The 12616-nt window shown below is 38.2% G+C and overlaps 1 long non-coding RNA gene across 1 annotated transcript in view; it reads right to left on the reverse strand.

Annotated features, from left to right (window-relative positions):
• Positions 1-12424, reverse strand: part of LOC111440369 — a 21105-nt gene extending 8681 nt beyond the window's left edge. The window contains exons 1-2 of the long non-coding RNA XR_002709926.1: positions 12165-12424; positions 11506-11585 (exon numbers count right to left, since the gene is read on the reverse strand). This is a non-coding gene — a long non-coding RNA (uncharacterized LOC111440369). The remainder of the gene's footprint in view (positions 1-11505; positions 11586-12164) is intronic.
• Positions 12425-12616: the final 192 nt, after the last annotated feature.

Genomic DNA, 12616 nt, shown 5'->3' on the forward strand with positions numbered 1-12616 from the left:
ACACTGTTCTATGGTTTAGTCCGATATGAGCTAGTAGAGGAACCTAATGGACCTATAGATCATGGGCTCCAACGATCTAAGATTAACCAGTTAAACTCATTAACCTTGTTAACCAACATTCGTTAACTACTAGGACACTCCACTATAGCCTAGTAGTTGCACTCCCCTCACTATAGATATATTTCTGTCCATTTGATATAACCATGATTAGTAAGTCGATCCTTCACAGGTTGTTCGTAACTAGAGCTGGGTCAATTTACCGTTTTACCCCTAAAGTTACTTCTTGTTCCTTATGTCTCACTGATCCTTTAATGAACAATTGGTTTGTGGTCCAACAAGTAAACCGAATCCCTCTCAGGCTAATGAGAGGGTGGGGCCCCTTGTTCAAGACCTGGAGTCAGTGCTTAAGGGAACTACCTCTCTTCTATCCCTAAAAGTGAGTAGGAGTGAATTCCATCTTGCACGCCACGTCCCCAACCATTCACCCAGTCTTACCCCTGAAATGGGAGGCCTATTGAGTCGGCGAACTAGAGCCACTCTCACTCATGCAAATCTAAGGATAATTCCGAATAAACAGGAGTTCATGGTTAGCTCAGGATTAAAACCGAGTTACCTAGGTTATCGAATGAAAAGAAAATCAGTCTCAACAGTAAACGACATTATAAAGTGAGAATGGTTTTCTTCATGGTCCGATCTTATGCAATACTCATTGCATAGGACGCCCCCACTCACATGTCTCCACATGTACAATTTAGTGATCACATTGTTTATATCATATACAAAAGTGGGCCGCATCCATAGTGTCCCCAGAATAAGGTACTCAGCCTTATCCTTATACTATAGATCATTTTGACTATATATACTTGAACTTGATCCACTCTTATGTCTCTACATATAGTTCAAGTAATCATACTATAGCCAGAGTGTTCTTAGTTTATTGGATTTAGATTAATGATCGTAAAGTTCACTTTATTCAATAACAATCTTTACTGAATAAACAACAATAATAACTTCATTAAAAATAGAATATGTTTTTGTTTACAAATTATGAGTTTTAGAACATATAACCCAACACCTTTAATATTCTATTCCTCTGTTATTCTACCATTGGTACACACAACCGACCTTGATAAGTAGTCCTCCATTAGATGCCTTGGTGTCTCCGTCAGCTGGTTCTGCCTCCATCCATCTTATTATATATCTTTTCTAACTCAGAGTCTCTTATCTGAGCATCAACAATGCTTTGACGGAGGGTGGGTTGTATAGTCAGTCGAGCTAGTTGTGCTTTAATACCTTCCACTGCCACCGTCAATTCCTAATTAGAGGTGTGGATTAACCTAGTCTGATTACTAAGAATGAAAAAAAGAAAGAAAGAATAGGAGAAGAGAGATAAAAGAAGATGAGCGTTTAGAGATTTAAGAGAGAGAGAGTCAAAGTTTGATCTGAACCGCCATTTTGAGTCAGAATTTCGCTAGAGCTTCTCCACAAGAATTGCTTGGTGGTCTTGGAAGAACTATTCTTGTCTTTTCAATCACTCAATTCCGTCAAGAATCAAGGAACAACGAAATGTATGATTTTTGGGTTCTTCATTTAAGCTTTCCTTCAAATTCGAGAGCTTTCCTTGGAATTAAGTTTTGAATTTTTAGTATGGTTATATTGGAGGAATTTTGCATAAGTTTCATGAAGGAAGTTGGAGTTGATTAAGACCCGAAGGTGACATTCTGATAAACATCTAGTGGCTGAAAATATTTGTCAATTTTTTATTTTTGATGATTTTCGAACTCGATTATTTGTTGTTGTGATTGACCAAAAATTATACCTTTGTAACGATCAATTAAAAGTTTACGATTTTCGTGAAGAAACTAAGTTGATATGAATTGTGGAGAGAAAGTTATAAAATTAAAGAAAATATATGTATAAAAAAAGAATAAAAAACTGGTTTGGAAGTTAAGGAATTTTGAAGGAGTTGAATGCATAGGTTATTGCATGTGAGAGAAAGATTCCAGGAATTTTGGAGCTCCTAACATGCGAAGAAGCTTGCTCGGGAAGACATACGTCATCCAAGTAAGTAACCACACGAACTTTAGGCAAATAGTACTTGTAGGTATCGCTAGGACGTGTTAGCACACAAACATTCCTTACCTTAGGTGGTTAGATAATGCATGTTAAAGACTAAGGTTGTTTTTGGGTGAGTGTATACTTATGTATGTTAGAAAATTATCGTTATGCCCCTAGGTTGAGATTTGTGAGAACCATGCTATTTTATGTATTATGCAAGGCTAGAAAGAAAATATTCATGACTAGAATATGAGTTGAGAAATATGGATGAGTGTGGTGGTATGCATGATGAAAAAAATTATAAAAATTTTCCTATGATAAGATTTGTGATGAGTGATGTTTTATATGTTTAATGCTATGTCAGAAAAGAGGATGGGTTAACGTTGTTTGTGTTTCAGGTAATTAATGAATATTATCTCTCCGACGAGCTTGTTTTGCTGTGTGCATGATATAATATGTGTTAGCTTCAGGTGTTTGACTATTTGTTCTCCTAGTGGTGTTTATCTGCAAAGAAGCAGGGTGGTAAAGTTAGGTTGGATAGACAACTTAGGTCAGGACACCTCTAGTAGATTGAGCACCTAAAGATCGTGAGTGACAGTCAAAGGGTCTAGACCCTGATTCTCCTAAACTAAGAAAGACTCGAAAACTCAAAATAAAACAGCCTAAAGTCAAAAGTCCGCGTTAAGTCATCTAGCCGTCTTAAGAACCCAAAGAACCTCCTCAGCTCCCGGGTATGACCAAGATGAAGTTTAAATTATGGATTATACGCTTAGGTAATTGATAGGTATATCTCCCTAGCAAAGGATGCATGAAATAACTCAATTAAGATTAGGTTGCTACAACTAGTGTGGTTTACTCGTTGACTTAGGTCAAAACGTTTACAGTACACCCTGCACCCCAAGATCAAAGGATGAGATTTGAGTGCACCTAGAGACTTGGATTTGCCTTGTGGAGCTAATCTTAAGCACCCTAGAAATGAGAGATGAGATTTAAACTTCCTAGAAGTCCTTAAGAACGTAGCAGACCTCCACGATAACCAAGGACAACCAAAGTAGTTCTCTAGGCTGATAACAGTGTAACGATGTCTACAGATCCTCCACTACCCTTTCCAATCTGGTGGGGAACTAAGCACATGCCAACTATGATAATGTGAGATTCCAATCTGGTGGGGAACTAAGCACATGCCAACTATGATAATGTAGTAGTTCTCCAGGCTGATAACAGTGTAACGATGTCTACAGATCCTCCACTACCCTTTCTAATCTGGTGGGGAACTAAGCACATGCCAACTATGATAATGTGAGCTTCAGCTTTGTTGAATGGCTCGTGGTCTCCTGAACAGGCCACTATGTTGTAAACCTCTTCCTGAGAGGAGAGTGTAGGTCCACGTCGGATAACCTAATTAACTAACCAGAACACGGAGATCACATCCCTCAAGCTTAGGTGACTCTATGGTCCTGAGGGATGGGCTAGCCAACCTCCATCACCCTACTCGTCACTCTCGTTCTACAATAATGCAATTACCTGAAAACTATTTTTAACACTCGGTGAGTATTAAAAATATTGAAAAAGATTGAGTTGCCTCTCATGCTCATCATCGAGACTACCTTTGAGGTCGTCCTTTTTCTTATCTTACTCTTATGTGTACGTGACGGTGACTGTAACNTTGTATACAGTTTTTCCTTGAGTACTCGAGAATAATGCTTAGGAATGTACATTTTTCTCATTAATAACTTCAATTCCTCCCACATTTCAATTGGTTCTTCATAATTTCTCCTCCACTCTGATATCAAAGATGTCCACCATAATTACAAAATCACAAAATTCAGCCATAGAAAGCTTCAACTTTATTTCTTCACTGAAATTGTTGCAATAAAAAGCATGCTCAATTTTGCTCTCATATTGCAAATACTCTTCTAGATCAGATCTCCCGTAGAAAGTTGGAAGCTTTACTCCCTTGACTCCTTCTTCTTCTCCTCTCTTATATTGGTACTCTCTCTCACTTCTTTTTTGTGCTAAAATTTCTCTACCCCTTGTTCTACCTCTTCGTCTCCCTCGACCAACATCTCCTCCTTCCCCTAGGACTATGTCCCGCTAAAAGGGTGAAAGAACAATATCAACACAATGGTTCCAAATTTAGATGATTTAGAAAAAATGTCAACTAGAGTTTATTTGATATTAAAATAAACATGCAAATTGTCTAATGACAAGGATTTATAACCACAATATTAAGAACAATATGACAGGGATTCTTTTTTTTTTTTTTAAGATCTAAATATGATCTACAGTAATAAAATGAGAATAAAGTGAGAAGCTTATAAAGAATGGTTGAACTCGCGGCCACAGAATAAATGGACAGATTTGAAGAAAAGAAAAACAATAGCATAAACGAAAAATAAAATGAATTCTAGAGTAGGCCACTAAGATGCAACCTAGGCTATGATATCAAATTGATAAGGCCACCCCAATCCCAACAATTCATGTTTTTGTGGAAGCAAAAACGGTTGAATCAATAAAATTAACACCTCCTTGTACAAAATTCGGATAATCCAAGATATAAGGCTAGAATTAGATTACTTCTTACGATCAAAGATCTAGAGCTCAGATGCAATCTACCACAAGAATTGCATGAAACTTAGAAATGACAAAGATAATGCTCAAATTTCGAAAGGTGAAAGTCTCAATTTGAGATCTCAAATTCATTCATTCACAATCTCTTTTTTATGTAATAATTTGTGGGTATTTATAGTTACTCACAAAAGAAATTTTCAATTTTTCAAATGTTCATAAAGAAGTTACGACCAAAATTTATTTCGGATCCCTTAAATCTCCAAAAAAAAGAAGTCAATTTAACCAATGACTTCCACCCTTTTGCCCATGCAATAATTATGAAATTAAAAATAATAAATAAAGTTTTCTAACAACTTATCAATCAAGTGCAAGCAACTTCATCCCCTACTTCAACCATGCAAATATTCACTTGTGAAGCTTCAAATGGTCCTTCCTCAATCAAATCAGCTTGTAACACATGAGATAATGGTTGAATCAAGCCTATCCAATTTTGTAGATGAAGAATGAATGCTTGTTGAATCATCTTGGCCTTGGATCGTGTAATATGTCCAATTGAAACATTTTGAACACCGTGATCCTTATCAAACTCATTGTATAGAATATCTCCACTTACATGTCTCTACATGAACGATTTAGATCAAATCACTTGTAACAATTATAAAGTGGGTCGTGTTAGTTTACTTAGTCTAAATAAAGTCTCACTTTCCGTAGAACTCTGTACTTTAGAATAGGACTTTAACTTTTAGAAGTTAGTTAGAGTAGACTCCTGATTTATCGTTTCTTTTGTTTTGTTATAAATGACTATTTAATAGTATGGTAGTTTCCCATTCAATAATAGAGCATTTTTCCTTCCAAAACTTACTTTTCTCTGCTATTATTTCTTTAATTTCATCATTTGGTATTAGAGCCATAGTAAGGGATGTGATTAAAATTTGAAGTAGCAATCTTCAGGATGTCTACAGAAAGCTCTTTTGTACATCCAGTCATCCCAAAGTTAAGGGGGCATTATGATCACTTGGCAATGCTCATGGAGAACTTTTCGCTATCAAAGGATTATTGGGATTTAGTAGAAAATGAAATTTCTGCAGTAGCAGGAGGATCTACTGATGCACAACAGAAGAGCATTGATGATCAGAAGCTGAAAGATTTGAAGGCCAAGTATTATCTTTTCCAAGCATTAGATCATTCAATTCTAGAAACGATTCTAAACAAGGATACAACGAAGGACATATGGGACTCTATGAAGAAAAAAATATCAAGGAACAACTAGGGTCAAGCTTGCACAAGCAAACACTCAGAATGGAATTTGAAATTCTTCAAATGAAGACAGGAGAATCTGTAAATGAATATTTTGCTCGAACACTTGCAATAACAAATAAGATGAAAGAAAATGGTGAAAGAAAAGGAGACGTTGCGTTGCTGTTTGGGAAAAGATTTTAAGATTTATGACTTCCAAACTTGATTATGTGGTTTGTTCCATTAAGGAATCTAAAGATATAGATACTTTAACCATTGATGAATTGCAAAGCAGCCTACTTGTTCATGAACAATGCATGCATTCTCACATCAATGAGGAACATGCCTTGAAAGTGACAAATGGAGATCAGTCAGGAGGAAGGGGTCGAGGTCGTGGAAGTTTCAAAGGAAGGAGACGTGGAAGAGGTAGGCAAAACTTCGAGAAAGCCATAGTAGAATGCTACAATTGTCCCAAATTTGGGCTTCCAATGACAATGTGCAAGTAAGAATGAAGTGACAAACTATACAAAGACAAAAAAAAGAGATTTTACTGATGGCTTGCACGGGTGCAAAAAAGGAGTAAGATGGCTAATAAGATTGTTGGTATATTGATTCTAGCTGCAGCAATCATATGGCTGGAGTAAAACAATATTTTTCAAATTTAAATCAAAACTTCAGAGATTCAATAAAACTCAGCAACAACACAAGCTTGGTTGTACTAGGAAAGGGCAACATAAGGCTGCAAGTGAATGGAACAACGCATATTATTATAGAAGTGTTCTATGTTATAGAATTGACAAACAACTTGTTGAGCATTGGACAATTGCAAAAACGGGGACTTGCTGTTACGTTTCAATATGGAAGGTGTAAGGCATTTCATCATGAGAAGGGTTTAATCATAGATACAAAGATGTCTGAGAATCGAATGTTCATACTTCAAGCAACATTTCAACCTCTACCGTCAGTGTGCTTCAACTTAATCACTGAGGACAAAGTGCAGCTTTGGCATTGTAGATATAGGCACCTGATAACTCTCTAAAAGTAGTCATATCTAGTCTTTTTGTAGTTAATATTGCACTCTTATTCACCATTTTCTCATTTATTACCCCATTGATTCTACTTAGTGAGCATGAAATCGTTTATTGCGGTCCAACATGAAAAAAAATATGATTTGACATAAATCGATCTTAATTGTACATTTAATTGAGTTATGTGGTAAAATTTCATACATTTATGTTGAACCATGAGAGAGTAGCAAATTTGAAAACAAACGGGGATGACATGGAAATTTTAAATTCACATCTGCCATCCAAGTGGGTCATTGACTACCATCCTATGTGGACAACTTATTCCTTTTCAACCTATGGGTTCGGGTCATTGACTACCATCCTATGTGGACAACTTATTCCTTTTCAACCTAAGGGGGAACCCATGCTCAATATAAAAGTAAAAAGAAGACCAAGAGGAGGGTGACAAACTTTACGAGAAAAAAATCAGATTAGACAGCAGTCCCTCTACTGCTGTGAACTACTGTGTAACCAGAGAGGAAGAAGAAAAACCCTAATCCAGCAACGGTTGACAGCAGGAGGAAGAGAAGACCAAGAAGGATAGATTAGGACAATGAGGTGGATGTGAGAGCTCAAGGGAAGGGAACTCCCATTGAAGAACGACAACAAAGTTGGATAAGTCTCTATTTCCTTACTCTCTTTTCTTATTCTATCAATTTTATATGATTAAGATGTTGGTTCCTCTTTTTAATTTAGTTATTATGGAGAGCTAAACTTTATAGGGGAGGCGAGAGAGTTTTATATAGTTTAAGTATGTTGACGGTATGATTTTAGTTTATTAAAGAGTTGTTGTTAATGATTTACATGTGTGTTTAATTAGCTACTTTACATACATAGTTGTTCTCTTATTCGGGAGAAGAGAGGGAGCAATGAAATCCTCTTTAATACTCTAGTTCCATAGTAATGAGACTTGAAGGGTAACAGAAGGGTTAAGAATAATTCTTCTCCTAGAGCATTGTTAATAGAAATTACAACCATTATGTAAATAATCACCATTCATGACCCTTGGAAGTGAGCTTGGGAATCTATTAAAAGAAACTAAAATCTATCACAAAACTCAACAACTTATCTATTTAACCTCTCTTAGCCGAACCTTCTTCTTGATTTTCTCATCATTTTCTGTTTTTCAACAGTAGTGGCACTCTGTTTTAGTTTTGTTTAAGTAGTTAAAATCACCAACACCCATTTGAATGTTACCCAAAAACTCATTTAATTTTCAACGATAAAATTAACCAAAAGGATAGGTTTCCTGTGGAATCGATAATTTACTTATTACTTGCTACTTGTGATAGTGTATACTTGCACTTATTCTTGTGAATTTTACATCATTTTATTATATACATCCACAAGCGACCAGCACCTGAGCTTTGATGGTTTGAAACCACGGAAAAAAGAAAGAAGGTGAATGGATTACCTGAACTTAATTCTCCTTAAGGCTTTGCAAGGACTGCTTAACAAGAAAACAACAAAGAGGATCTTTTCCAAAGCAAAGCACGTGGAGAGCTTCACAAGTGCTTCAATCAATACATGTTGATATATGTGGACCAATAAAACCGATCTCCAACAGTAAGAAAAGGTACTTTGTAACGCCTCTAATTTTCTTAACCTAATTAGTGACGTCATCCGTACATGCATAGATCTTTAAACGAAAAATTCAACATAAATAGTCTTGGAAACAACATCAGTCTTACATAAAGGTTCAAAATCTGAACTAAAGATAACTCCGAAATGAAAACATTCAATAACTGAATTAGGAAATTTAAATAAAATGAATGTTCAATGATCTAACTTAAAAACCTAAATAAAAACATAAACGGGTAACTATACCCTCTCTTTAGTCTTTCATGGTAACCTCAGCTCCATCGTCAGCCATACATCGGCGCCTTGCCTTTACCTGAAAAATGAAGGTAGCACGTGACTTGAGTATTTTATGAAATACTAGTAAGTCATCCCACTATTGGGGTTAGAAATGCAAACACATGCAACATATGAGTGGGACCTAACTTTTGTAAACTTGCCTTGGGTGCTTTTCTATTCTGGGTAGGGTTGGATGTGTGGTATTTCTCCACACGAGGCCCATGTACGCGCACATGAACCCACCAAGTGGGCTCGTATACGTACCCCTAGGCCTGGCTTGGTCGGGCACAACGTATTATACGTCACTAGACACCACAGAACAGAAAAGTCTCACATGATATCATGGAGAACATAAATATCGAATTTCATTCTTTCATGACATAAAGAGAAAGTATCCCAATGCAAATGACATATAAACATGCATGAGGTCTCATAACTTACCTTACATGGCATATTACTTAATATGAAAATACGTTTCAATTTCATAAGCATTTCATGACATAATTCAGTTATATTACGTGCATACATGCAATAATCATCACTTTCATGGCATATAGTACTAACATATCAATCATAAATTTTCATAACATCACCCGTCAATCTAATTCATGTGTCACATAGTCATATCACATATAATATGGTGCATGCAGGGGCCACAGAGCACGCATCATCATACAACACATAATTAACTAACTCCAATAGTAAAGTCACTTACCTCGATGGCCTTGGCCAAAGTCACTCACAACAAGTTAATTCCAACTGTTAATTACGTCCTATAAGAACCACATAACATATTTAGGAATCTTTCATAACATATCCTAGCTAAACCTCATGTTAGTTATCAAGGTAAACACCTAACATAATTTAAGTTGACTATTAAGAGTCATATTAACCTTAGAATGCAAAAACAAGGGCAGAAACGACTTTGAAAGGGCCGTAAACCTAGAAATCGGTATATTGTGGGTATACCGAGCTGACAAGCCAAGCTGCCGTCAAGCTGAGGAAGTCCGATGGAGGAGTTGAGCCATGTATATACGTGCGAAGCCGAGAAAATGCACTACAGGCGTGTGTCTAAGTTGAGCCAAAATGAATGCAAATCCTGTTTGGGCCGAAAGCAATTACAGCCCGTGTCTTCATACGGCCTGAGGTCTGGAAGCAGGAGTTGTGTCCGCGGGTATCCGACCTGATCCGCTGCTCGTCTTCCAAACCCGCAACACCCTAAAACCCTAATCGACGATGCACCAACAACAACTTCTCTGTCACAGCCCAAAATTTGAATCTCGAAATCAAGGGCTGGACCAACAGACTATGCAATGAAATCGTGTAAAAACAAATAGAGAAGACGAGATTACAAAAACAAACTTTATCAATTATATAAAAGGTTTAAAATCCAAAACAAGGTGTTCAAGTATGAAAAGTATGTAAATGGTTTACAAAACAATGCATGACAAATCTAAACAAAATTATGCACAGACTCCTAGACGCCTCGGGACACTCCTCTGTGGCATTAAGATTCAACATGCATTCCCGCCTTGATCCATGGCATCACTCACCTGAAAAAAAAAGAGTAGAAAGGAATGAATATAAAAATACTCAGTAAGTAGCCTACTTGTAGGCTCTTTTCGCATCCTTATCTTGGTGGGTAACCACGATCTTTCTCGGGTTTCTAAGAAGAGTGATCTAAGCTGCAACTCTCTTTTCTGTATCTTAGGACGCTTGCCCATCTTAAGCACCAAAATGATCAGTGTCCTGAGTGTATGGCTGGATCTGAAAATGTGACTGTCTCTGAACATCATCCATGGAGGTTAACTGACGACCCTCACACGGGACCATACATCCATTAAACGGGGTGCGACCCCCTGTGTGCCGGTCAGCTACTGAGTCATCCTATGTGGCTCCACGTCCCACGCTCAGGGACGGGTTTCTACGGCCCAGGAGTCCTTTTCAGAAGACCCCTTGGCTATCACCACTAAGTCTTGGCACCTGTCACACTTCCCTATCCTGATCTGCTAACCTCAACGATCACCGTACCGGAGCTCTGTCTCGAGGTACGATATCGGAGGAGAGAGGGAAGTGGAGATTCTGATGACACTATCTACACTACTCAACTCAAGCGGGCTACCTACAGTTACCGTGGTGACATATTATTCTTTCTAGGGTGGAACCTAGTGGCTTAGACTTAGATTCGTGTATCTCTAGGATTCTCGTGCCTAGTCTCACAAACCTATCGGGTTTGGAATTCTAGGCTCTGGATCCGCCGATAATCATTTTGCGGGTCTAATTGCACGGTATTCTAGATGTCCCCTAAACTAGGGTCTCGTCTAGCCTACTTAGTCACAAGCACCCTAATCTAAGCTCATAATTTCTTCCTATTCATCAAGAAAGATAATACAAGCAATCATCATGCATAAGAGTTTACACGCAGCAGTTCATGCAATATTAACAAACATGCTCAACGGGAAGATAACGTCCATCTTTACTCGGAGCGCAGATTTCACAAGTTTCCCATCCTCCTCATACATACATACTTTATCAGATTCTCTATCAAACAGATTTAATAAACATTTAATAACTAGCTTTCCTTAATCATATCATTTTCGCAGTTCCCATACTAATATACTAGGTCCGGTTAGCTAAGTTAATGGGTGGTAGCATGCATGCTCGTTCCTAGCAGTTCCTACAAGTACTGCTTGTGGGAATCCAAATGGCTACTTACTTAGTTGACGCGTGCCTTCCCGAGTTCGAGTTTTCTTGACGGAATGGATTCCAACAATTCTGGAATTTCCTTCATAGGTCCTAATTCACATAATAATAGGGTCAGCATTAAAATCCGGTCGGAAAACAAGCAAACAGAGACCGAACGGGAAGAAAAACGGTGCCTCATGCACCCCCACGCGTGTCACATGCGCCCTGGAGGGTCACTACACTAACTTTCTACGTGCGCGTGCCCACGTGCTGCTTCCCGAGCAGGCGTTGGTCAGAGGCGCCGGGTCGAGCGCTTCGTGCTCGGCACGGGTCAGGCCGGCTGGATCCGCGCACCTGACGTGTGTCCGCTGCCGGGTGAGAACGCACCTTACCAACCGGTGATCGACACATGTGGATCACCAGTTCCATCGCTTTCCTCTGCACGCCGACCGACGCGTGGCGGCCTCCACCCTCCTGCGTTTTTTTTTAGTTCTCCAGGTCTCTTCAACGTTTCAATCTATTTTCTTCCAATTTTTTTATCTTCGAATCCGTAATCCGATTCGATAAATTTTCTTCACAAACCCTGTAGATCTCATATTCTACTCCTTCGAAACAATTTTCTTATATTTTTCTGATAATCACAGATCTTATTATTTAAGTTCGAATTCGGAGAAAAACACGAGTTCTTACCGAAAATCACATTTTCTTGAAACTCCGATTCGAACGCCAATCTTGGCCGCCTTCACTCCAGAACTTAACCAGATAGCGTTGTTGAGGGTAAGAGTCCAAGGATCAACACAAAACGTTGCTAACACACAAAATCTTGATGATTTCTCAATGTAGACACTCGTGGACTAACCTGAAGTTCTTGGACGTTTTGATGAAATAGGAAGGTGCGATTCGTGAGAGCACCTTGCCTCGGACTATTGACGGTTTAGATTGGGGACTCGGATCTCTGGCGTCAGTTCTGATCCGATCTCCTCCTCCTTCCTCAAAACCCTAATCTTCTTTCCCTCTTCTTTCTTCTTTCTCTCCTCTCTTCTTTCTCTTTTCCAAATTATGCCTCAGCCAAAACAAACCCCTCAAGTAATAAGGGAACAATGACTAGTTTGCCACTATTGTGACCTAATTTTTTTTTTTTT

The sequence above is a fragment of the Cucurbita moschata genome, unplaced genomic scaffold (assembly GCF_002738365.1).
Source record: "Cucurbita moschata cultivar Rifu unplaced genomic scaffold, Cmos_1.0 Cmo_Scf00188, whole genome shotgun sequence".
NCBI classification, from domain to species: Eukaryota; Viridiplantae; Streptophyta; class Magnoliopsida; order Cucurbitales; family Cucurbitaceae; genus Cucurbita; species Cucurbita moschata.